At 37.3% G+C, this 25,095-nt stretch overlaps 1 long non-coding RNA gene across 1 annotated transcript in view; it reads left to right on the plus strand.

The window, feature by feature from the left end:
* The window catches only part of LOC147355169 (uncharacterized), a 281,865-nt gene that overhangs the window by 637 nt on the left and 256,133 nt on the right, over window positions 1-25,095 (plus strand). The window lies entirely within an intron of this gene.

The following is a 25,095-nucleotide window of genomic DNA, read 5'->3' on the forward strand; positions in this document are numbered from 1 at the left end:
TGCACTCTTCTCCTTTCTCCTCCGTTTTGTGAAATGTTTCTTCTGTCCCCTTTCCTGCCACAATTGTCTCCTTGATATCTCTCCTGGGTGCGTCAGGCTTTCTCTTTTTCAGTCATGCTTGTGAAGCTTTTTGAATAATGTAGCCGCCATTAAGTACTCAGAGACTCTGTTGTCTTGGACATATTTTCCATTTATGATTAAATTGAATTGGAATTAGGAAGCAGTGGGTACACTGGTCTGTATTTTTATATATTGAGAGTTATATTTGAAGGCAAATATATTTTGTGACATTTGAGCAGTCTTATTAGAAAAAAAAGTCCAGAAGCTTCATGTACTGTATTCTCCAGTCTTCCAGCCAGTCATAAATAAATGTTCTTGAGAGAAAGGAGAGGGAGGGTGGCTTAGTTGGGATTAAAATAGCATGACTGGAAAATACTCATGGCTGTAGGAAAATGTGTGCCCCTGAGAATTGCTTTTTTCCTCACCTATATGAAGGAGGAAGTTCCCATTGCAAGTGGAAAGTTGTTTATTTTTATATTTTTGGAAAAATTGGGTTTATTTTTATTTCCTGTCTTTAAGACACCTGCAACTTTGCTCTTTTTAGCTGTGACTGGCACGTATAGCTGTAGTTGGAATCTTCTACTCTTGGGGTGATTTTTACAGAGGTAGCTTTATTTTGTGCCTTCACCTTAATCTATGTAAGTAAGTGGGTTTAAGATGAATGAATGACTAGTCAGTTTTAGTGGTAATTATTCAGGAAGAGCTTCAATTACTTATTTCACATTTTAAAACTTAAAAATATTAGGTTTTGGGTTTGATATGATTAGTCAGAGGCTTCCCAGGTGGTGCTACTGGTAAAGAACCAACCTGCCAATGCAGGAGGCATAAGGGATGCAGGTTTGATCCCTGAGTCAGGAAGATCCCCTGGAGGAGGGCATGGCAACTCATTCCAGTATTCTTGCTGGAGAATTTCATAGACAGAGGAGTCTGGGGTTCTATAGCTCATAGGGTCACAAAGAGTCTGAAAGGACTGAAGTGACTTAGCAGGCACTCACGCATGATTATTTAAATAATTGAAGATTTATGGAAAGATTTTGAAATTACTTTTTGAAAAATGAAGCAGTCTTTGAACAGGGAAACATATCCTTCCCCTTACCCAGTATCAAAGTGTACCGTTCCCATAAAAAACACAGCAGAATCCAAATTTGGTCACTTTTCTAAAATTAAAGGAAAATAATTTTGGATTTGAAATCTTAAACAATGATTATTTGCTTGGGATATATGAAGATGGAAAGATAACTTTAATGAGAAGGAAAGAGTTCATTTTAGGAACATTATTTTAAGCTTAGGTGTATTATTATTGCCTTTTTTTTTTTCCAACTTCCCTAGCAAAGGTAGAGATGCTGTTGTGATTTTTATTATGTTCATTTAAACTATGTAAAATTATTCTCAGACTTGGCCTTACATGTTACAAATTACATTCTGGAGGTCATCTGTTAGAAGCATATTACCAGGCTTAGCTCAAGGGAAGAAAATTACTTTATAGTAATTAGGAATTTAGAGCCATGGTACACAGGCTGAGAGTACTGGATAAAAAGAACTGGAAGAGAATTAATTCAGCTTAGGCTGAGAAGACTCTTAGGATAAACAACCTCTGGCTATGCCAATTTAAGTTTTATGTGTTAGGAAATAAGCATGTGTATTTCACCTGTGCTCAGTACTAAACATGATTGCAAAGTAGATACACTGCCACCTCTGTCAAACTTGAAATAGAAGTATGCTTTGTCTAGGGGCTCCCGCATACAAAGCTATGACCTTCACTTTATGGTGCTAGCTGGGTTATGAGAAGAAACTGGAAAAAAAAAAAAGAGACTGTTCTATAAATGATATTGAACACAGGATTCAGTGGGAAAAACATTCTGTAATGTGTTGTAAATACAAAGAACCATATGTAAAGAAAATGTCACAAAAATTTTCATAATGTGAGAAGGAGGAGATAAAGTTAAATGGGGAAGTTAAGGCTAAGAGTAACTTTGACTGTGAGTCCAGCACAGTCCCTCTGCTTCTGTACCATTGCATTTCTCTCCATGCATTTTAAGAGAGGTGTTTGGATCTGAGTTACAGAATCCATTGTTTCTTGCTCCAGAAGAACGTTGTGTTGCGTCTTTGGAGATTTCCTGTCAGCTTCTCAGTAAAAAGAATTGTTCTTAAAGACTCTGCCGTCTGGAACCAGGTTTCAACTAGTGCAGTTTTTCCAGGTTAACCATGCTGTAGGCAGAACCTCCATTAAACATGTTTGATGCAAATTATGAAGAAAAGGAAATAATAATGAGGTTTACTCAGTCCTGTATAAGTTTTGCCTGAGGAAAAAATTTGCAAGTTTTTATTATTTTAAAAAATTTTTAGGGTAGCTTTAATTTTGTTGAAGTCATTTACCTCATTAGCAGACTGAAAGTCTGTTTGCCAGACCAAGGGCTAGCCAGTACACATTTTCTCCTTATTATTTATAGTGTTAAGATTGAAAAAATTGAGAGGAGTTGTATTTGTGAAATATATTATTTAAGACCATATGGCTATTAGAGATTAGCCATGAAAGTAGAAAATATCCTGAAGCCCTTGAAACTTCTGTTTGGTACTCAGCATTTGCATTGGCTATTCTCTCTTCCAGACTGCTTTAACTAACACTTTTGAGTAACTTTTTCCTCCACCCGACAACCAGTTCTCCAATTCTCTGACACCAACTAGGTTTCCTACAATTTAATTCAATTCTTACACTACCCAGAGTTAGCACAGACCCTATAGGTTAAGGTCTCAGTTCTGTATGACTGCCCCCACTTCAGATGCCAGTAGCAAGTCCTAGGTGGCTATCTATACTTCTGAACAGCCATCTATATGTCAGGGGTCCCTGAGACTCCCTCAAGTGGGATAGTTTGGTAGACTGTCTTGCAGAAATCAGGAAACCCTTGCTATCACTGGTATAGTATTAAAGGATACAACAAAGAACAGCCAAGTGGAACATGTACACAGGGCAAAATATGGGGAGGGGTACATGAGGTTTCCGTGCCCTCTGTGGGCATATCACCCTCCCAGCACCTTGATGCATTCACCCACCCAGAAGCTCTCTGAACCCCATCATTAGGAGTTTTTAATGGTGGTTTCATTGATTGAGTAAATCATTCACCATTGGTCATCACCAATCGCAGTTGGTGATCGCAATCTCCAGTGCCTCCCACCTCCCCAGAGGTCAAGGGGAGGGCTGAAAATTCCAACCCTTTGATCATGCCTTGGTCTTTCTGGTGACCAACTGTGTAAAGACCCACCAGAAGAGGCCTCATTAGGACAAAAGATGCTTTTAGTACCCAGGAAAATTCAAGAGACATGGTAGTTCTGTGTGAGGAACCAAAGATAAAGACCAAATATCAGAACAAAAGATGCTCCTATGACTCCTGTTATTCAGGAAATTACAAAGGTTTTAGGATCTCTGTTTAAGGAACTGTAAGCAGAGACCAACTATATGTAGTTTTAAAAAATTGTATAAGTTTATATAAAATCATATAAGTTATATATAGTTCAACATATAAACTGTATAGTCTACTTTTTAATTATAGGAAAAGTATTGTTCTTTCTGCTTCAACTGTCAATTATATTTAACTAAGTTTCTTGTGTGTATTCTGTCAGAGCCTCTTCACTAGGAAATATTTTCATGAAAAATCTAATAAAGGGACTAGAAAAGAGAGACTTCCTTATATTTTATAGGTTATATTGTCTTTTCCCCTTATATAATCTCAGTACATACTGTTATGTGAAGGGTATGATTATATTGACAAAAGTCTTATGATTTGAGATAGTATTATAAATTATAAACAAATTTCCTTTGCCACATGTGGAAAGTGGTAAATAATTATCTTCTCAGAATGATTTTTTGTCTACTTCTCTGCTTGGTCTTAAAAATGTTGGTATTTCTTGTTTTGTGTTTGCCCTTCATCTGTCCTTTGTAGTACATGGGTCGCTTGATTGAAATCAATCATGCATGGATTTAAAGAATACTTGTACACTAACATTTCCCAGATCTATACTTGTAATATAGGGCTGCATCCTAAATATCTGATACATACAGATAGAAATCTTCCAGTTTTCCCATAGACATTTCAAGCATTCATTTATTCACCAACTCAATGCATTTTTATTGAGGTCCTACTTTATGTTAGACACTTAACATGTCCAAAACTTGTCATTTATATTTTCTCTGCATAAGTAAATTCTCATCTCCACTTGACAAATGTATAAACCTGGGGACTAATTTTCCATTCATTCCTTTGATGATGAAGAAATACCAACATTTTTAAGACCAAGCAGAGAAGTAGACAAAAAAATCATTCTGAGAAGATAATTGTTTACCACTTTCCACATCTGGCAAAGGAAATTTGTTTGTAATTTATGATACTATCTCAAATCACAAAGGAATGAATGGAAACTGATCTAATACTGTAATAGGCATTTAAGATATTTCAGTAACTCACTGAATTCTTACAACCATTCTCTGTGAGTTAGGAATGATTATTATTTTTATTTTAATGTCAAGGAGAAATTTGAATTGAAAATTATGTAAATTATTTAAGGTTGTACAGCTAGTAGGTGACAGGACTAGGTCTGAACTAAAGTCACATATAGTAACAAAACCCAACTGATTCTCCGTTGTTAACATCACTGACGTAAAGCTACCTCTTTTCCATTCTCACTGCTTCAAAGTGTAGTTCAACCCATCATCACTTGGCCTGGATATTTTAGTTTTCTCTTATCTTGATTCATATTTGTTCATTTCATCTTCAATACTGATAACAGATAAATATTTCTAAGATCTGAGTATGTTGCTTGTCAGTTAAAAGCGCTTCTGTGGATTCTCTATATGATATGGCACAGTTTTTCAGTGTGGCCCTCAATGAGCTGCATCCTGCTCTCTCATATCATCTCTTACCATACTATTCCTTGCATTCTATGCTTTAGTCATGTGGGATTACTTGAAGATCTTGTAAAGTATTGTACTTCTTTGCTTTTTATTTAGTCTCTTTACTCTGTGTGGAATGCCAGTTTTCCCTGGCCGGTATTCTCCATTTAAGACTCATTTCATTTACGAAACTGTTTCTTGGTCTCTTGGTATACTTGATCCTTTGTATACTTCTATTATTTCAAGTATAAAAGTTTATTTACTTAATTGTTTACATCTTGGTCTTCTCCTTTAGAGTCTGAATTCCTTGAGGCAGAAAACCACTTTTGCGCAATTGTATCTAGGACAGTATCTGACATACCACAGATGATGGCTGAAGATCCCTTATGTATAGCCCAGGTAAACTGCAGAATTTATAGTAGTTTACTAAGGGTCACAAATAACTATGGATTATTTCAACATTAAGGATATGTGAGAAGTTCACGACTGGCCTAGAATTAGTCTTTGTTGACTAGGTAATGGTATTTGAATAGCATATCCCCATCCCTCATTTCAGAACATATAAACTTCATTTTTATACTTGGTTCTCACTTGTCTCTAACCATGCATCTTCTTTACCTCCATTAATACATATCATTTCATTTGTGATTTCCCAATAAGAATACTTTCCTCCACTTCTGTTTTTTTTTCTTTTTATAGTTCACATGTGTAGATGGGAATAAAATGCAAAAATGAATATATTTTTTAAGAAGCAACCTAACATATACTAACTGCTGAAAAAAACAAAGCAAAACAAAAACACCAACAGATACAGATTGATTTATTTTGATGTGTCTCTGAACATTCCATCAATTCTAATGACAGTTATTTAAGGGGCCAGTTTCATTCTTGATGTTATTTTAGGAATACACATTAATTATAAATTAGTAGATTTTCTTTAATGAAATGTTATTTAATAATACAAAGGCACTCTCTTCTGCATGTCAGTAGAGAAATTTCAAGCTAGAACTAGGACAAATTTCAAAAATTTTAAACATGGATACCAATTCCTACCTTTTATATGAATGGAACACTCTAGTAAGATATACTTTTTCACAGATTATGAACTATATGGATTAGCACGCTCCCATTTTTGGTAAACATTTAAAGAGTGTATATCTGTATGGAAAAAAAAAAATGAAATGCTTATGTGGCTCATTACTGATGTCTCTTACCTCTAAGGCACTAGGTGCCAATCAGTAATAGGCCTCCTTGTCATCACCATGATAATCAAGATGCCCTGATGCATAATAAAACATTCTCTAGGGGTTGGAGGAGGGTCAGAGCTAAGTGTGGCATTCCTGCCCTTGGCTTCCAAGACTTTTGCATAGTTAATGGTAGCCTTGTGATCCCCTTAGGGGCACAGTATGCTTCAATGGACTATATTTCTTATATGCTCTATTATACGTTAAATATATATATATATATATTTTATTATTTGTGTGATATAAATAATAAAGGGAAAAGTCAGATATACTTTAAAAAAGATCCTCTAACACATAATTATTATTTTAACATGGTAGTATTCTTCTGAGAAGACTATTTTAAAGCAGGACTCAGCACTTCAAGGCTTCCCCCAAATATATTCAATTTTTCAGTGCATTAGTAAAAAATAGAAATTTTTCTGAACATTGCATGGAGAGAGGAGAACAATGTACATTACATACCATGCTGCTAAATCGCTTCAGTTGTGTCAGACTCTGTGCGACCCCATAGATGGCAGCCCACCAGGCTCCCCAGTCCCTGGGATTCTCCAGGCAAGAACACTGGAGTGGGTTGCCATTTCCTTCTCCAATGCATGAAAGTGAAAAGTGAAAGTGAAGCCCTTCAGTCCTGTCCAACTCTTAGCGACCCCATGGACTGCAGCCTACCAGGCTCCTCCGTTCATGAGATTTTCCAGGCAAGAGTACTGAAGTGGAGTGCCATTGCCTTCTCTGTTACATACCATATGCAAAACTTAATACATATCTCCTTGTTAATTTTCCAGAATTCTTTTTCCGGTGCAACCCATATCATATTTCTTCTCTACTCTCCAACTTCATCCCAACAGCTTCTCAGCTATACTGAGTCTTAGCTGCTTCTTCCTCATAGATTTTTCTATTCCAACCTTTTCTGAAAGGATTATAATGATAGTTTTTTTTGTTTTTAATTTTCTGTATTTTACCTTTTCACTCAACAATCTAATCAGCCAACAAAGGACTCCCTTATTCTTAGAAATCAGGAGCCTTGTGAATAATAAAGGCATTTTCCCTTTCATATACAATTGGATTCGCCAGATATTTCGCTTGAATTCTATATACTTGTAACTAAAGTGATTCCTTTAATCAAATGTGTCTTGCCAGTAGTAGCGCATGTAAAAGCAGTTAGATTGAACTTAGATATATAGTGACACTGTTTCTCCTGGTTATCTAGTCAAGCTTTCTTTTATATTTTAGTTTACTTAGAAATCTGGCCAGGTCAGAAACTAAAATTAAAAAAAAAAAATAGGAAAGATGAAACAAAGAGCAGAATGTTTATAACTGTTGAAGCTGGATGGTGGGTACATGGAAATTCATTACACTGTTCTTTTTACTTCGTGTGTGTTTGAAATTTTGCATAATGAAAAAGAAAAATAATTGTGAACACCAGAAGGCTCAGATAAGATGTTGCAAATACTGTCAGTTCTACCCAATATTCACCTCACCCTCCTCACTCCTCTTCTTTTTTTTCCTCACTCCTCTTCTTCCCCACATTTTCTGCTAATGGAACACAGGTTTTGTCTGTAACAGTAATGTGTCCGCTCCAGTGCAGGAGCAGTGACACTACTCCCGTTTTCTTAGGTAGAGCTTGCCCTTAAGGCACGTGTGGATTGAGTGCTGGTTCTCAAAAAGAATACCTGGTGTGAATCCTTACTTCTTACTTACTGTCTGGGCACCTTTGACTATTTCCCAACCTTTCTGAGTTTTAATTTCCTTATCTGTGAAAGGATCATAATAACTTTACTACTTACCTCTTGGGTTATCCAGAGGATCAAATGAGATTTACATATGTACAGCTAGTTTGCGTGTGGAAGACCGTTATTCTTTGTAGGCACCATGGTATTCTTTATTTTTCACTGTGTTTTCAGTGTTATGTTTCTGCTTGGCTTCCTACTTGAATACACTTGAGGTGCAAAAAGGTTTATGATATTATAATGGTAATTTGCATAACATCATGTAATATAACTATTTAGAGGTAGAAACGTTGTTGCTGCTGCTGCTGCTAAGTTGCTTCAGTCATGTCGGACTCTGTGTGACCTGTTAGACGGCAGCCCACCAGGCTCCCCCGTCCCTGGGATTCTCCAGGCAAGAACACTGGAGTGGGTTGCCATTTCCTTCTCCAATGAGTGAAAGTAAAAAGTGAAAGTGAAGTCGCTCAGTAGTGTCCGACTCTTAGTGACCCCATGGACTGCAGCCCACCAGGCTCCTCCGTACATGGGATTTTCCAGGCAAGAATACTGGAGTGGGGTGCCATTACCTTCTCCAGAAACACTACAGATACATAAATGTTTTAAGCCTCCTCCCCACTTAAAAAATACATACCAATAGACTAGGACACAAAAACCATCTTCCCAGTTTGTTCTTCCTGGAGTCACCCAAACTCTTCATAGAACTGATTGTTGTTCATAGTTCCCACACAGCTGCAGTTGAACCTGTGCAGTTACCTCCAGAGAACTGTTTTGGCTCCAATCTGCTGGATAACTGCCTGTTTGGACAACTTTGCCTTGGATAATTTCCCTTTGTCTAACCATGGGACTCATAAATCCATGTATAAGGGGACAGATTTCAGAAAATGATATTTGGCTATGGATGGTTGCAATTTCAAGACCTTTTCAAAGGGCGATAATGAGAAATTTTTACTGGACAATGTAAGTTTTCGAACTTTGAAGATATATATCCTGGGATCCAGATCATTTATTCATCAATATAGAATATGCATTGCTTACCCATCAGCCTATTCTAAAATGTTAAGGTCATGAATAAGAATGTTCCACAGCCCATAAAATACCTCTCCTGGAGTATAACTTAACTGGGAGGGAATATTATTAAATATGTAGGAGTTCCACTTTATTGTCAACTGAGATATAAAATGAGAAAGAAAAACCCATATCCTAGACAGTGTGTTTTCCTTTAGAAAGGAATATGCCAACAAGGATTTTTTGCCTTTTTTCTATCTCTTCATCCCTGAATTTTATTTTTTGTTTCAATCATTGAGATCTAACTGAATGACCTGAGTGGTTATCTCTTCTGTAAAATATGTGAGATATATTTATGGTTTCCCAAACAGTTACTATGCTTAAATGTAGGTCCAGAGCCTTTACAAAAGAGGACACAGCTGTATACTATTCCAAGGGAAAAAGAAACAATGTCGAGTCATCAGAGAGATTTAGAGATGATTTCTGAAGGATTTCCGGATTTCAACAAAATTGTTTTACCCTGAATAATGGTAGAATTCATCTCAGCCAAAATGCAACTGGTCAATCTGTTACTTCCTATATGGAAAGCAAATGATCAAGTAAATTATATAATTGTGCATTACAACTTTGCTTCTGTCATTATAAATTCAGTTATATCCCAGACTGAGGCTATTACATGACGGAGACAAGTTTAATGTTGCTCAGCCAGTCTATCTTGTTGTAGTTACAGCTGACAAAAAAAAGTGAGCTCTCTTGTGTGTTTTTCTTATCTGGCTTATTGGAAATAGGACTTTTGTTTTGACTTGTTAGTGGATGTCACTTTATCCTGATTTGGAGAATCAATCAGGAAGACTTTCTAGAGTAGCCTATTATGAAATTAAGAGCCTAATAGGAAAATGTAACTGTTCCTTTGGATTATTTTTTGTTTTCTTCTAAATGAGATTCTTGGGCTTCCCAGGTGGCGTGGTGGTAATCTGCCTGCCAATGCAGGAGAAGTGAGTTGGATCCCTTGGCTGGGAAGATTCCCTTGACAAGGAAATGGTAACCCTCTCCAGTGTTCTTGTGGGGAAATCCCATGGACAGAGGAGCCTGGCGAGCTGCAGTCCATGGGGTCGCAAAAGAGTCGGACAAGACTTAGAGACTAAATAACAACCACAAATGAGATTCTTAGTATTAAAATTTGTAGAGAATATGTAAAAACTAAAAATTATTACATGGACCTTTTTATTTTATCACAGTAGTATTGTACCATGACAGAGCTGAACTCATGGTCTCATTGGGCTGGTGCTTGTGAAATGGTGTAGAATGTTCCCTGTTTTGTCATGTTGGCAAAGGAAAATTACACCAGTGCCTTGATTGTCAGAATGATACAGCACCTCTGGGGAAAGGGATTGCTGCCTATTAAAGATAGGTTGGGGTGAGCTATGCCAAATGTTGAGTGAGATTTATTGAATACAAACAGTGCAAGCTTTCTGTGCATTTTGGTTATGAGAAAACAAAAATGTTGATAAGAAAACAAAAATACAAATAGAAAAATAATAATCATTTCTTGGGTCCATCCATGAGGCAAACGGATAAAGTCTAAAAGGAATGGAAAATTCCTAAAAAAAAAAAAAAATAGAATTTACTGTCAGGGAAATGTTAATCTAACTGAGGCAGGTAGGTAATACTATTCATGCTTTATAGTAAACAATAGCTGAGACATGATACTTCTTATGATCTATCTGGCTGTTTACCAGTGGTTTTGTTTGCTTTTACTTGGCTTGTGCAGATGTGTTACGAATGTACAATTATATTTATCCTCTCTAAGATTTCTGTGTTTAAAGCATTGCCTTCTAAGATTAAAATGATACTTTTTAAATATGGGCCATGATGTTAAAATATTAACCTTAAGATTTATTTTTCATTGTATGAGTGGTGTCTAAAATAGTTGAGTTTTTTGTGATTTATTTTTTCACAATATATATTTTTACCCTTGTTTGGAATTGTCAGATTTTCTTCCTTGTAGCAGATTCACAAAGAAAACTTTAAAATATTGTGCTGACCTTTATATAAGCCTCATGTAAAAGAAGAAAAATCTTAGTTTTTTTTTTTTTACTGAAAAACATATTATTTTTCTACAGATGTCAGCATTGAGCTCTGCAAATAGCTTCATAAGCACTTGTGCTGTGCTTAGTTGCTCAGTCATGTCCGACTCTTGTGTGACCCCATGGACTATAGCCCGCCAGGCTCTTCTGTCCAAGGGGATTCTCCAGGCAAGAATACTGGAGTGGGTTGCCATGCCCTTCTCTAGGGGATCTTCCCAACCCAGGGATTGAATCCAGGTCTCTTGCATTGCAGGTGGATTCTTCACTGTCTGAGCCACTAGGGAAGCCCAGTAAAAATACTTGAGGAACCCTGAAAATGGTTACTTTTTGCTATTATTAGTCAATAATTGTCTTATATCTTGTGTCATTTATGTTTAGGATCATGAAGTCTTGGCTAGAGAAAGAGAAAAGCAACAAAGAATCAATTTAAAAGCATAACTGTAGCAATGAATAAGGGTAACTTTGTACTAATTAAAAATTTAATAATAATGAGTTATGAAAGTTACAAAGTAAAGGTACTGTAGAATTTTCAATTAGGCATGTTTATACATCTTTTATTTTTGTAACCACTACTGACCATAATTCATTAAGATAGTTATAAATAAACCTCCAGTGTATAATTGACATATAAATTATCATTTTGTAAATAATTGTTTACAGGTTGGCAGTGTAATGTGTTAATTTAGTGTACTGTTAAGTTACTACAGTGTAATAGAAAATTGTAGTATTTTAGATGGCAGTCTAATAGACTTTTGGACTGTTAATCCCTCAGGAAGTAGATAGATAGGGATCCATTAAAAGTCATTTAATCTTAAGGACATTTTGACATCATGTTTTAAGTTGAGAAGCTAGAACTAGGATTGTTAAATGCTAATCAGTGTGGAAAACCAGATGTGTTCTTGAATGCTTCTTTCTTATTCATCAAAAACCAGCCTTCTGAAAACTGACAATGTCCCTTAGTCAAACTGTACAGGAAATAGTTTTGGTATCTTTGAAAATTGTTGCTTTCATTTCTTTGATCTTCACAGTTTATAGAAATAGATATATATTTCCAGATTGATGGTTTTGAAGAAGGTAGGTGAATGTGAGTTATATATATTTTTAAACAATAAAGTCAGTAATAAATAAGCTGGTTTTACTCTTCTAACTAGGAAGACTGAGAAATTTCTGCTGAAAGGAAGTTAAAGTTTTTTTTCTAACCAAGAAGCAAAGAAGAAAATTTTTTTCCAAGAGTTTCTTTCACCTTTGTCAATGTTACATGGCAGTTTGGTGCTTTTTTTTTTTTTTTTTGAAAGTAGGTTTTTTTCCTAGTTTATGGTACAGCAAAAAAAGCATTCAAAAATCTCCTACCATTGGTAATGGTACTTTTGAGGAAATAAGAGATTGTTTTTTTGCTAGTAGATGGTAGGACGTAAGATGACCTCAAATAATGGTGCTACTCCAAGGGGACTCATTCTCTTCAAATTGAAGGGATTTTTCTTAGATTTGAAGGATGAAAAGAGTAAACAAAAAAAAGAGTTAATTCATTTCATCATTTTATGAATTAAATATTAGTTGAAAGCATGTTCCCTCTTAAACAATATAGAGGACAAATCACACATGATTAGGACAAACAAGACTATTAAGGGCATAAATTAGAATTTCCAGAAGCCCTGACTCATTACTGAATGCAGGATTTATTTTGAAGACCTTCTGGTAACCTCGGCTGCAATGTTTGTTTCCTCGGAAGGCTCAATGAGTTGGGGAAGGAGTCCACATGGTCCCTTTAGGTCATAGCCGGCATTTAAAACTGATTTCCAACTTGGGGCTCACACTTTTATTCCAAACCTGAGCCTTTTGGCATCAGAGCTCATGTTCTTATGGCCAACTTGGATTTTTAAGCAAAGAAGCTAGCTTAAAAAAAATCTCTTGGACAGCAAATAACTTTTAAGAAACAACATTTTAATGATTTAAATGGAAGCAAACCAGAAGAAGCTGGATTAAATTTCTCTTAAAGTATATGTATTTAGTGATTAAGAGGAAAAAGTGGCTGAAAAAATGCTGTCTGTTATTTTCCTTCAAAACCCCAAATAGTTGAACAGTTGAGTAGCTCAAAAGATTTGAATTGGGATATCTTTGTGGAAAATATTTCTGGCAATTAAAGTACTGTTAATAAAAGAATGAGAGATAATAAACTTTTTTAACAGTGAATTTTGAATCTCTATGTTTTCTAAAGATTCATGTTAGTGATAAAATTATTTCATTGAAGATTCTTCAGAAAAAGGCTGATCTGACTTAAGAATAGAGAGAAAAGTAAGAAAATATTTGGGGAAAATCATTGTGAATTAGGGTTTTCCTGGATGGCACTTGCTGTTTATGTTTCCAAAAGCTTTTTAAAGCCAAGCTATTTCTAAGTGTAGACTTTGCATATGAATGGGAGAGGTTGAGAAGACTTCTTTCAAAAAGAAAAAAATTTCGAAAATGTGGACTTGATTTAGATGATGAAAAGTATTGTTAAAGAAAGATGGGGAAAGAAATCTAGATTAGTAGAAACTTTGTTATTAGACAGGCAGAAGTGTGGATTTGAGGAGGGTCAGTAAATACTGTCCCTGTTTTAATGTTTTGCGTGAACTGAGGCAATGGGCGATCAAAATACCATCTTTATGTTTCATAAAGTTAATGTTGAAAATTGTAGTTTAACTGTAGGGGCAGTGGGCTTCCTCTAAACAGAGCCAGGCAGCTTTCCCCACCCAGTCCTGAACAGCACAGGACTGGGCAGGCACTACCCTGCAGGGTCAGAGCTGCCCATACAATCATCTTATTTCCAAGGGAAAGGGAAGAGGAAATGAGTTGAACATGCCATTTTCTTAACATTTTCAATCAATAAGTCTGTGTGCCTCCCTTCGTGAAGAGGGAGTAAAGTTTTGGCAAAAGGCCAAGAATGTTATTTTCATGAGGTTCCCTTCACATTGGAAGGAAACATGGAGAGCAGGAGAGAAGTGTTTTTTGAGATTTTTGTTCTTTTAACCCAAAGGTTCTAAAGCAGGATTGTTATCTTTCCCTAGGGAAGCTTTTTTTTGTTGTTGTTGCAACAATGATCACAAAATACTAATGGTGAATAGTGGGTGGGTGGGGGGAAGGGGGGTCATGGATGCAAGATAACCCTGCAATGCGCAGAAGGTTCTATGTAATGAAGAATTGTCACAATAACGCTCCCTAGAGACACCCTAAACTGATCCTGTTGGGTTGTTGGCTCTGTGGGGGTGAGGATGAGAACAGCACTCTGTCAAGAGTACTCCTGCTACATTTTCCTGAGCGGCCCCCTCAGTGCAACTCATTTCTTCTTTGTGGATCCTCTTTGAGCAGCTGATGGCAATACAGATTTTTCTCCTAGCAGGCCCTGAAATGGGTCAGAACCACACATTGTTTAAATAGTCTTGAAAGCTTCCCTGTACAGAGGTGGAAATACCACCCCAGTCTAGCTCCTATAAAAAATGATCTTCAGTGTTGTCCAACATAGTTTAGAAACTGTGAAATGAGATCATGTTGTACAGGACTGGAAAAGGTCAGTTTTCTTTCCAATCCCAAAGAAAGGCAATGCCAAAGAATGCTCAAACTACTGCACAACTGCACTCATCTCACACGCTAGTAAAGTAATGCTCAAAATTCTCCAAGCCAGGCTTCAGCGGTATATGAACCGTGGACTTCCAGATGTTCAAGCTGGTTTTAGAAAAGGCAGAGGAACCAGAGATCAAATTGCCAACATCTGCTGGATCATTGGAAAAGCAAGAGAGTTCCAGAAAAACATCTATTTCTGCTTTATTGACTATGCCAAAGCCTTTGACTGTGCGGATCACAATAAACTGTGGACAATTCTGAAAGAGATGGGAATACCAGACCACCTGACCTGCCTCTTGAGAAACCTATATGCAGGTCAGGAAGCAACAGTTAGAACTGAACATGGAACAACAGGCTGGTTCCAAATAGGCAAAGGAGTACATCAAGGCTGTATATTGTCACCCTGCTTATTTAACTTCTATGCAGAGTACATCATGAGAAACGCTGGACTGGAAGAAGCACAAGCTGGAATCAAGATTGCTGGGAGAAATCTCAATAACCTCAGATATGCAGATGACACCACCCTTTGGGCAGAAAGTGAAGAGGAACTAAAGAGCCTCTTGATGAAAGTGAAAGAGGAGAGTGAAAATTTGGCTTAGGTTTAGCTCAACATTCAGACAACGAAGATCATGGCATCTGGTCCCATCACTTCATGGCAAATAGATGGGGAAACAGTGGAAACAGTGACAGACTTTATTTTTTTGGGCTCCAAAATCACTGCAGATGGTGACTGCAGCCATGAAATTAAAAGATGCTTACTCCTTGGAAGAAACGTTATGACCAACCTAGATAGCATATTCAAAAGCAGAGACATTACTTTGCCAACAAAGGTCCATCTAGTCAAGGCTATGGTTTTTCCTGTGGTCATGTATGGATGTGAGAGTTGGACTGTGAAGAAAGCTGAGTGCCGAAGAATTGATGCTTTTGAGCTGTGGTGTTGGAGAAGACCCTTGAGAGTCCCTTGGACTGTAAGAAGATCCAACCAGTCCATCCTAAAGGAGATCAGTCCTTGGTGTTCATTGGAAGGACTGATGCTGAAGGTGAAACTCCAATACTTTGGCCACCTCATTCGAAGAGTTGACTCATTGGAAAAGACTCTGATGCTGGGAGGGATTGGGGGCAGGAGGAGAAGGGGATGACAGAGGATGAGATGGCTGGATGGCATCACTGACTCGATGGACGTGAGTCTGAGTGAACTCTGGGAGTTGGTGATGGACAGGGAGGCCTGGCGTGCTGCGATTCATGGGGTCACAAAGAGTTGGACTCGACTGAGTGACTGAACTGAACTGATGTTAAGATGTTCCTAGAAAAAACTGTCAAAAACTATGCTTAAATTTGAATATAAGCACCCTCCCATTATAAATATTTTGGGGAGAAAATGGATGTTCAGAGATTCATCCTCTTTAAAGAATAAGAGGAAGTAAGATAAACTATCAAAAAGATTTTTACACTTGTGAATTATAGTCAAAGAAATTGAAGTTTTGTATTAACGTTAAATTGTCATGTGCAGTCTCAGCTAGAAGGTGCTTTATATAGAATATATATATATATATATTTTTTTTTTGCAGTTGTGGCTTATACTATTTCTCACTGAAATTGGTGAAGTTTCTTCAAAGTCTCAGGAGTTTTATTGATTCTGAGTCAAATTTCTGATAAACCTTATTTTTAAGGAAGATTCTAAAGGACCAGTAGGCCATCTAACATCACAGCGCTAGTTCATCACTGAAGTAGATCCCAAGTACTGAGAACACCTGTCCTAGGAAAAATTATGTTCCTTCAAATCTTGTACTTAGTAGTTTCTGAAGGTCCATCTTAGAAACTCAGTGGTATCTTTATCAGCCAGGGACCCTGTAGGGAATAGATAGCACACTTCTCGTTGGGATAATCTGAGGGGAATGTAGTAAGATTGTGGGTGGTAGGAATCCACGAAATACTGTACACCCTGTGGCTACTTATTAGCAGGCTGTTAGCACTCCTAAGCCTGAAGAGGGAGGGGAGAGAGTCATTGGGACCCTGAAAGTGAAAGGATTGCGGGAGAGGACATCCCAGTAGTGGCAGAGAGAGAGCTTGGGGAGTATATTTTCCAACCGTACTGTCTTCCTTTCCTCCAGTCTGCAGCTGTTGGCTTCCACATGGCTGAACCAGTCAGAAGCCAGAGGGTACAGGAGCCCTTTAGTGGAGGCACAAAGTGAAGATATCTGGCATAGTAAACTGAAAAATGAAGGGAAAAAGAAAATCTTGTTTCACTTTCACCTGGATGCCAGTGGAGCCAGACACCCGTATCCGTGACCAATGAGTTTAAACTTGATTGGGAGAAACCCCTTAAGAACAGAATAATTTTGACAACATGAATTTACTATATCTGGAGGAAAAATACCTACGCATACTTTCTCACCTTCAGAAAGTGGCTGTAGAGACTTTGTTTTCTTGCTCAGTTTAAAAATTGCGGTGCTGGCAGCCCTGACCACCAAAGTCCTGCCTGAGATAGTTTTTTCTCCAACTCGTCAAAACCCCATAACGCACTGTCAGAACCTCTGAAACTCCATGTCCCCTTTGAGCTCCATGCTCTGACATCTTCTGTAGGCTCTGTCGAATGACAGAGCTTCCATGGTGCCTAAAAGGAGGCATTTTCAGTTTGGTGCCAGTCTTGTGTTTAGGGCTGTGAAACCTGACTTTTAGGGGTGGTCTGCTGGTCAGGTTCATGTTGGTGCTGGTTAGATACCTAGTGTAGATATTTGCTTTTTTAGTAACAGTGTAACAGGTAGACCTTCACTAGTGGTCTGTAATAGAACTCTTGTGGTTAAAAGCAGCAAATACTGTTTCATATCCTAATTTTTAAGTTTTTATCCCATTCCAGCATATTCAAATTATACCTGTGTAATTTGGGATCAAACTGAGACGCTTAGATTCTCACTGGTGTATAACCTATCTGTTCAGAGTCACTTAACCGCATGGTGCCAGTTTGATGAGCTGCAGCCACTAAGTATGGACAAGATTCCATGTACTGAAGTGGGAATCCATGTAGCAGCTCCTGAGGCCTCAACTGATCTGCTTCTGTAACAACAGTCACAGTACTTAAAAAGTAACTCTGTAACTGATAGAAACAAAGAAGCTCAAGTTGGTAGCCTAAAATGTATGCTGCTATATGCTACCAGGTTTTAAATGCTCTGCCTTGTTCTTACCAAAAGCCCATCTAATTGTTATTTTTACTTTTTTAAATTAATAGACTTTTTAAAGAGCAGTTTTAGATTTACAGAAAAACTGAGCAGAAAGTACACAGAGTTCCTGGATACCCTCACATGTTTGCACCTCATCCAATTTCCCCTGTTGTAAACATCTTGCAGTATTGTGGTTCATTTGTTACAATTGATGAACCAGTATTGAAAATTATTCTTAACTAAAGTCCCATAGTTTGTATTAGGGTTCACTTTTTGTCTTGTACATTGTATGGGTTTTGACAAATGTATAATGATATGTATCTTTGTTCTTTGGTTGCTAAGTTGTGTCTGACTCTTCACAACCCTATGACTGCGTACAGCACGCCAGGCTCCTCTGTCCTTCAATGTCTCCAGGAGTTTGCTCACTCATGTCCATTGAGTCAGTGATGCTATCTAACTGTCTCATCCTCTGCTGCCCTCTTCTTTTGCCTTCAGTCTTTCCCAACATCAGGGTCTTTTCCAGAGAGTCTGCTCTTTGCAACAGGTGGCAAAGTATTGGTGCTTCAGCATCAGTCCTTTCAGTGAATATTCAGGGTTGATTTCCTTTAGGATTGACTGGTTTGATCTCCTTGAAGTCCAAGGGACTCTTAAGAGCCTTCTCTAGCACCACAGTTCAAAGACATCAATTCTTTGGTGCTCAACCTTCTTTATGGTCCAGCTTTTACATCCATACATGACTAATGGAAAAATCATTGTTGCTGTTCACTCACTCAGTCATGTCTGACTCTCTGTGACCCTATGGACTGCAGCATGCCAGGCTTCCCTGTCCTTCAGTATCTCCCAGAGCTTGCTCAAACTCATGTCCATTGAGTCAGTGATGCCATCCAACCATCTCATCCTCCGTCATCTCCTTCCTCTTGCCTTCAGTCTTTCCCAGCATCAGGGTCTTTTCTGGCTCTTCACATCAGGTGAACAAAATATTGGAGCTTCAGCTTTAGCATCAGTTTTCCAATGAATATTCAGGACTGATTTCCTTTAGGATTGACTGGTTTGATCTCCTTGCAGTCCAAGGGACTCTGAAGAGTCTTCTCCAGCACTACAGTTCAAAAGCATCAATTCTTTGGCACTCAGCCTTCTTTATGGTCTTACTCTGGGAAAAACCATAGCTTTGACTATACAGACCTTTGTTGGCAAAATAATGTCTCTGCTTTTTAAGACGCTATGTTTGTCATAGCTTTTCTTCTAAGGAACAAGTATCTTTTAATTTCATGACTGCAGTCACCATCTGAAGTGATTTTAGAGCTCAAGAAAATAAAGTCTGTCACTGTTTCCATTGTTTCCTCATCTGTTTGCCTTGAAGTGATGGGACCGGATGCCATTTTCTTAGGTTTTTGAATGTTAAGTTTTAAACCAGCTTTTTCACTCTCTCTTTCACTTTCATCAAGAGGCTCTTTAGTTCCTCTTTGCTTTCTGCCATAAGGGTGGTGTCATCTTTATATCTGAGCTTATTGATATTTTTCCCGGCCATCTTGATTCTAGCTTGTGCTTTATGCAGCCCAGCATTTCACGTGGTGTGCTTTGCATTTAAGTTAAATAAACAAATAAAAGCCATAGCTTTGACTTTACAGACCTTTGTTGGCAAAGTGATGTCTCTGCTTTTTAGTATGCTGTTTATGTTTGTAATAGCTTTTTGTCCAAGGAGTATGCATATTTTAATTTCATGGCTGCAGTCACTGTCTGCAGTGATTTTGGAGACCAAGAAAATAAAATCTGTCAATGCCTCTACTTTTCCCCTTCTATTTGCCATGAAGTGATGAGACTGGATGGCATGATCTTGGTTTTTTAATGTTGAGTTTGAAGTCAGCTTTTGCACTCTTCTCTTTCACCTTCATCAAGAGGTTCTTTAGTTTCTCTTCACTTTCTGCCATTTGAATGGTATCATCTGCATATCTGAGGTTGTAGCTATTTCTCCTGGCAATCTTGATTCCATTTTTGGCTTCCAGGTGGCTCAGTGAAAAAGAATCCACCTGCCAATGCAGGAGATGATACAGGAGATATGGGTTTGATCCCTGGGTTGGGAAGATCCCATTGAGGAGGAAATGGCAACTCACTCTTTTTCCATATTCTTGCCTGGAAAATCCAAAGGACAGAGGAGCCTGGTGGGCTATAGTCCATAGGGTTGCAAAGAGTCAGACACGACTGAGCATTTGAAAATGCTCATACTATGAGTGTTGTGAGCACACACATACTTCCCAAGGGTGGTTATACTGGAGAGTGTAGGAAGAGGTCATATTCTGGATAATGACATGAATCTACCATTATAATATTTTACAGACTAGTTTTACTGCCCTAATAGTCCATTGTGTTCCATCCGTTCATCCCTTTCTACTTCTCCCCGAACCCTTGGCATCCAGTGAACTTTTTACTGTCTCCATAGCTTTGCCTTCTTCAGAGTGTAATATAGTTGGAATCATTCAGTACATAGTTTTTTCATGTTGGCTTTTTCAACTGTTATTTCAGTCTCTAAATTTCACATCTTGCTTGTTTCTCAAGTACACTCCACTTAACAAAGATGATGTCCTAGTTTGGTAGTATAACATTAATTTTATGTTTTAAATATGATTTATGAATGAATCTTCCTCTTTGTTGGATAAAAATGAAATATTTAATCTCCTTCCTCCCCTTCTATAGAACAGGGTCTTCTTGTTCATGTTAGTATTGTAATATTATTATATATAAATCTAGTGTTGTGATGGCACCAGAAGTCTTCACTATCTTTGTAAAATGATATGCATTTATTATGTAGGGACTCTTAAGGTTTAGACAGTAGTAAAGGTACCCACCATTCTCCAAGCACCTGAACACTATTAAAATGAACTAGATTAGTTGCTCATCTTATTGGAGGCTATATTAAGATTTCCAGAGAAATGGTACCAATATGATATATATACTTGAGTTTTGAACAACATGGGTTTGAGCTGCAAGAGTACACTTACAGTCAGGTTTTTATCAATAAGTGTGTATTACAGTACATGATTGGCAGTTGGTTGAATCTTTTGATATGGAAACTTGGATACGGAGAACCAGTGGTAAAGTTGCATGTTGATTTTTGACTGTGTGGAAGGAGAGGTGTAGCCCCCAGATTGTTCAAGGATCAAATATATGTATGTGTGTGTGTACTGTTGTTCAGTTGCTCATTAGTGTCAGACTCTTTGCAACCCCATGGACTGTAGTACACCAGGCTTCCCTGTCCTTCACTATCTCCCGGAGTTTGCTCAAACTCATGTCCATTGAGTCAGTGATGCCATCAAACCATCTCATACTTTATTGCACACTTTGCCTTCTGCCCTCAATCTTTCCCAGTATCAGGGTCTTTTCTAATGAGTCAGCTCTTCACATCAGGTGACCAAAGTATTACAGCTTCAGTATAAGTCTTTCCAATGAATATTCAGAGTTGATTTCCTTTCAGATTGACTGGTTTGATCTCCTTACTTTCCAAGGGACTCTCAAGAGTCTTCTCCAGCATCACAGTTCAAAAGCATCGATTCTTCAGTACTCTGCCTTCTTTATGGTCCAACTCTCCCATCTGCATGTGACTACTGGAAAAATCATAGCTTTGACTATACAAACCTCTGTTGGTAAAGTAATACACTGTCTAGGTTTGTCATAGCTTTTCTTCCAAGGGGCATGCGTCTTTTAATTTCATGGCTGCAGTCACCATCTTCAGTGATTTTGGAGCCCAAGAAAATAAAGTCTGTTACTGTTTCCATTGTTTCCCCTTCTATTTGTCATGAAGTGATGGGACCAGATGCCATGACCTTAGTTTTTTGAATGTTGAGTTTTAAGCCAGCTTTTTTACTCTCCTTTTTCACCTCCATCAAGAGGCTCTTCAGTTCCTCTTTGCTTTGTGCCCTTGGGTGGTGTCATCCACATATCTAAAGTTATTGATATTTTTCTTCACAATCTTGATTCCAGCTTGTGCTTCATCCAGCCTGGCATTTGGCATTAGTACTCTGCATATAAGTTAAATAAGCAAGGTGACAATATAACTTTGATGTACTCCTTTCCCAATTTTGAACTAGTTTGTTGTTCCATGTCCGATTCTCGCTGTTACTTTTTGACCTGAATACAGGTTTCTGACGAGGCAGGTAAGGTGGTCTGGTATTCCCATCTCTTTAAGAATTTTCCACAGTTTGCTGTGATCCACACAGTCAAAGGCTTTACTGTAGTCAGTGAAACAGAGTATTTTTTCTGGAATTGCTTTTCTTTTTCTGTGATCCAACAGATGTTGGCAATTTGACTTTTTGGTTCTCCTGCCTTTTCTAAATCCAGCTTGTACATTTGGAAGTTCTTGGTTAACATACTGTTGAAGCTTAGCTTAAAGGATTTTGAACATTACCGTGCTAGTATGTGAAATGAGTGCAATTGTGTAGTAGTTTGAACATTCTTCAGCATTGCCCTTCTTTGGGATTGAAATGAAAGCTGACTTTTTCCAGTCCTGTGGCTATTGCTGAATTTCCCAACTTTTTGGCATGTTGAATGTAGCACTTTAATAGCATCATATTTTAGGATTTGAAATAGCTCAGCTGGAATTCCATCATCTCTACTAGCTTTTTCTTAGTAATGCTTCCTAAGGCACATTTGACTTCACACTCCAGGATGTCTGGCTTTAGGTGAGTGATCACACCATTGTGGTTATCTGAGTCATTAAGACCTTTTTTGTACAGTTCTTCTGTGTATTCTTGCCACCTCTTCTTAATATCTTATGCTTCTGTTAGGTCCATACTATTTTTGTCCTTTATTGAGCCCCATGTTTGCATGAAATGTCCCCTTGATATCTCTAATTTTGTTGAAGAGATCACTAATCTTTCCCATTCTGTTGTTTTCCTCTATTTCTTTGCATTGATCGCTGAGGAAGGCTTTCTTATCTCTCCTTGCTATTCTTTGGAACTCTGCATTCAAATGGGTATATCTTTCCTTTTCTCCTTGCCTTTCAGTTTTCTTCTTTTCTCAGCTATTTATAGGGCCTCCTAAGACAACCATTTTGCCTTTTTACATTTCTTTTTCTTGAGGATGAGTTTGATCACCACCTCCAGTACAGTGTGTGTATGTCTGTGTATGAAAGAATTGACTGACATGACTGTTGAGGCTGACAAATTCCAAGATCTGTAGTTGGCAAGCTGGACATCCAGGAGAGTCTGTTACTTCTAGTCTCAGACTGAAAACTTGAGAACTGGGAGAGTCAATGTGTTCTACTGTTGAGTGGTCAAGAACCAATTTTATTTTTTTGATTTTTTTGTTTGTTTTATTTTTTGTGTTTTTTTGAGCTCTATAGGATTCAGGTTTTAATTTTTAAAGAAAATTTAGCTGAAAACTCAATGGATGTTCATTACACTGTCCTCTTTACATTTTTTGATTTTTAGTTTCTCAAGAATTAAGTTTTGATATCCCACAGTGTTCCTTATGTATGCTTTTTATTTATTATGATTTTTATATAATGTATATTATTTTTAAAAATTATTTTTATTGAAGTATAGTTGCTTTACAATGTTGTATTAATTTCTGCTGTGTAGTAAAATGAATCAGTTGTATGTATATACATATACACTCTTTTTTAAGATTTCCTTCCCATTTAGGTCATCATGGAGCATTGAGTAGAGTTCCCTGTGCTATACAGTAGGTTCTCATTAGTTATCTCTTTTATACATAGTAGTGTATATATGTCAATCCCAGTCTCCCATTTCATTCCACTCCCCTGCTTCCCACCTTGATAATGATGTTTGTTCTCTAAATCTGTGACTATTTCTGCTTTACCAGTAAGTTCATCTGTACCATTTTTCTAGATTCCGCATGTAAACAATATTATATTTTTTCTTTCTGACTTACTTTGACAATCTCTGGGTCCATCCAAGTCTGTGCAGATGGCGCCATTTTGTTCTTTGTTATGGCTGAGTAATATTCCACTGTATATATGTTCCACAGCTTTATCTATTCCTTTGTTGATGAACTTTTAGGTTGCTTCCATTTCTTGGCTACTGTTCACAAGTGCTGGTTTGAACATCGTTGTGCATGTATCTTTTCAAGTTACAGTTTTCTCTGGGTGTATGCCCAGGAGTGGGATTGCTGAACCATATGGTAGCTCTGTTTTTAGTTTTTTAAGGAGTCTCTCTACTGTTTTTCATTAAATGGCTGTGTCAGTTTACATTCCCATCAACAGTATAGGAGAGTTCCTTTTTCTTCCCATCCCCTCCAGCATTTACTGTTTGTATATTTTTTTCATGATAACTACTCTGACCAGTGTGAGGTGATAACCTTATTGTAGTTTTGATTTGTAGTCCTCTAATAGTGATGTTGAGCATCTTTTCATGTGTTTCTTGGCCACCTGTATGTCTTCTTTGGAGAAATGTCTATATCTCCTCCCATTTTTGATTGAATTATTTGGGTTTTTTCTTTTTATATGATATTGAGCTACATGAGCTGTTTGTATGTTTTGGAAATTAATCCCTTGTCATTTGCTTCGTTTGCAAATATTTTTTCCCATCTGAGGGTTGTCTTTTTGTTTTGTTTTTGGTTTTGTTTGTTGTACAAAAGCTTTTAGGTCCCATATGTTTTTGTTTTCATTTTCATTACTCTCAGAGGTGGGTCAAAAAGTTCTCATTGCAAATTATGTCAGAGAGTGTTCTGCCTATGTTTTCCTCCAAAAGTTTCATAGTATCTGGCCTTACATTTTGGTCTTTAATGCATTTTCGTTTATTTTTGTGTATGGTGTTAGAGAATGTTCTAATTTCATTCTTTTATATGTAGCTGTTCAGTTTTCCCAACACAACTTATTGAAGAGACTGTCTCTTCTCCACTGTATATTCTTGTCTCCTTTGTCACAGATTCAATGACCATAGGTATAGGACCTTCCTGTTTATCTACACCTTCTTAAATTTCTTTCAACCACATTTTGTAGTTTTCAGATTACAGACTTTGTACTTTTTTGGTTAAATTTCTCCCTAATTATGTCACTCATTTTTATGCTATGTAAATTGAATTTTGTTAACTTCATATTTAGATTGTTCACTGCTAGTATATAGAAATACAGGTGATTTTTGTATATTTATCTTGTACCCTGTAATATTGTTGGGCTTGTTTATTAGTTCTAACTAGTTTACAGTGGATTCTTTATTATAGAGTTTTCTATATACAAGGAAACATCTGCAAATAGCAATAGGTTTACTTCCTTATTTCCTTTCTGGATGCCTTTAGTTCATCTTGCCTACATGCCCCAGACAAACCCTCCAATACAATTTGTTTTTCTAATTTTATTTTATTTTTAAATTTTACATAATT

The sequence above is a fragment of the Bos grunniens genome, chromosome 17 (genome assembly GCF_055505025.1).
Source record: "Bos grunniens cultivar Pamir isolate PY7600 chromosome 17, Bosgru_T2T1.0, whole genome shotgun sequence".
In the NCBI taxonomy this organism is placed as follows: Eukaryota; Metazoa; Chordata; class Mammalia; order Artiodactyla; family Bovidae; genus Bos; species Bos grunniens.